Raw genomic sequence first — 1,944 nt, 5'->3', positions numbered from 1 at the left:
CTGAACATTTTAAGTAACCTGTATTTATGAGCTTGATTTAAACTTTGTATGTGCTACATAAGCTTAAAGAAACTTGATGAACCTTCATGTGATGAACCATTCTATGTATCATTGCCATAGAAAACTTGACAGATGGAAAAGTGAGCAAGAGCAGAGATCTATTGTTGGAACTTTGTAGGAGCAGCTGCTGATCAGTGGTATGAACAAGATAATCAGGTCTGTTCATGCAAAACTGGTTATATTGATTATTGGTGTCTGTTAAAATTCTGTAGAAAGACCATCATACTTGCAGAAGAAAGCTTTGGCCCTGACAGGCTGAGGTAGAGGCAGTGGCAGTTACAGGCTTCCACCAAAGGAGGAGATCCAAAGTATATATCTGTGTTTGCTTTGAATGCCTGCTGTGCAGAATTGTACAGGATAGGGTTTCTTTGATTTTCTGATAGCTTAGGAATTCACTTGGGAAAGCAGGCCTTTTGGTTTCTTTGTCTAAAGAGGGTTTTTAAACTTACTTTTCATGTTCCGGATTTTTAGGCTAGAAATTACCAGGAATTGTGGGAGATAACGTGACCATCCCATGGATGCTTCCCTGTGCAGAAGAGGAGTTTACTTGGCTAGTGTTGAGGGATTTCAGTTGCTGTTCCAAAAGCTGCATTTGTATTTGTCTGTTAAATATTCATTGGATAGTCTGGGGACAGGAAGATGAGTATTGTGTTGCTCTTTTCCACAAAGACATCATTTCTGTAGTCCTCCCACATGGTGTACCCCCTAGCCTAGCAATTATGATATTCCTTAATGAGATGTGGCAATAGACGTGGATTTCTGTGCACTGAAGTCAGACTTGGCTCAGATTCTGTCACTGTGGTGCGTGTTCATGAGTTAGGTTATGGAGAAGTGAAAGCAGGATTTCAGTTCTTCAGCTTGTGAAAGGCTTCTGTTTCCTGGGTGAGGATGAGGTAGAAGGGTTCCTTTGTCCATATTGGCTGTGTTAGATGACTTCATGATGAGCATTTTTTTGTGTGTAGCTCCCATTTTGAATTACTGTACTCTAATTTACAGGTTGTCTCACTGTCTCACAGTGCTGTGTGTATTTAAGTGATGTGATGTTCACTTAGGTGCAGCTAAGTCCTGAAATGCCCTACCTGTACAAGGAGCATTACTGAATTGAAAATTCAGTCCAAAACTTAAGCCTACAGGTTTCAAAATACAAGCAATTCAATCTGGTTTTGAGCTTCCACTTTTCCAGCAGCAACAGATCTGTCCTGCTACATCGGAATGTATTATTTTAAAGGAATAGCTTCTGTCTTGGCAATTAGTGAGTTTTCTGTCTTTAAATTGGGCTTTTAAGTGAACGTAATTCCATGAATGAATCCATATAAACATAGACCAGTCCATTAATGTTACTGCTTAGAGTTCAGTATTTGTAATATTGTTTCATTGTATGGATGGTTGGCATCTAAATGAAAGATTAGAAGAGAACTGGCATCTGCACAGGCAGGTTTTGTAGAGGATGAGGAAAGTTAGTTTGGAATTGGGTTGTAGGATCTATATGGGAGTGTGAAGGACCAGGTATTTCCTCACACGATCATGAAATGCCCTTTAGGTCAGCAGACAAACTGGCAGCTCCACGTGGTGCTGAACCCTCTGTGAGTGGGGGGGGAAGCTGCTGTGGGGGAGGGGCCATGGCCGGAAGCAGGGGCAGGACAAGGTCCCATCTGACTGGCTGAAAAGCCTGGAAATACAAAACCGGCCAATCGAGAGCAAAGAAAAACCCTATAAAAAGGGACAGCGTGATTGCTTCTCGCTCTCTCGTCGTCCTCGTGTTCGGCGGCTGTTGTGCTCACACTGCTTGCCGCTGCTATTTCCTGCCGCATGCTGCTGGAGCTGCTTGCTGCTGTGTGCTGCCGCCGCTTCTGCCGCTCCTCGCTTCTCGGCGCGGTCCGGAAG

The 1,944-nt window shown here is 43.3% G+C and overlaps 1 protein-coding gene across 1 annotated transcript in view; it reads left to right on the top strand.

Moving 5' to 3' along the window:
* Positions 1 to 1,944, top strand: part of CTNNA3 (catenin (cadherin-associated protein), alpha 3) — a 431,886-nt gene that overhangs the window by 389,047 nt on the left and 40,895 nt on the right. The gene's annotated exons all lie outside the window — the stretch shown is intronic.

The sequence above is a fragment of the Chaetura pelagica genome, unplaced genomic scaffold (assembly GCF_000747805.2).
Source record: "Chaetura pelagica isolate M959 unplaced genomic scaffold, ChaPel_1.0 scaffold112, whole genome shotgun sequence".
NCBI classification, from domain to species: Eukaryota; Metazoa; Chordata; class Aves; order Apodiformes; family Apodidae; genus Chaetura; species Chaetura pelagica.
This window is presented reverse-complemented; position numbering and strand designations above follow the sequence as displayed.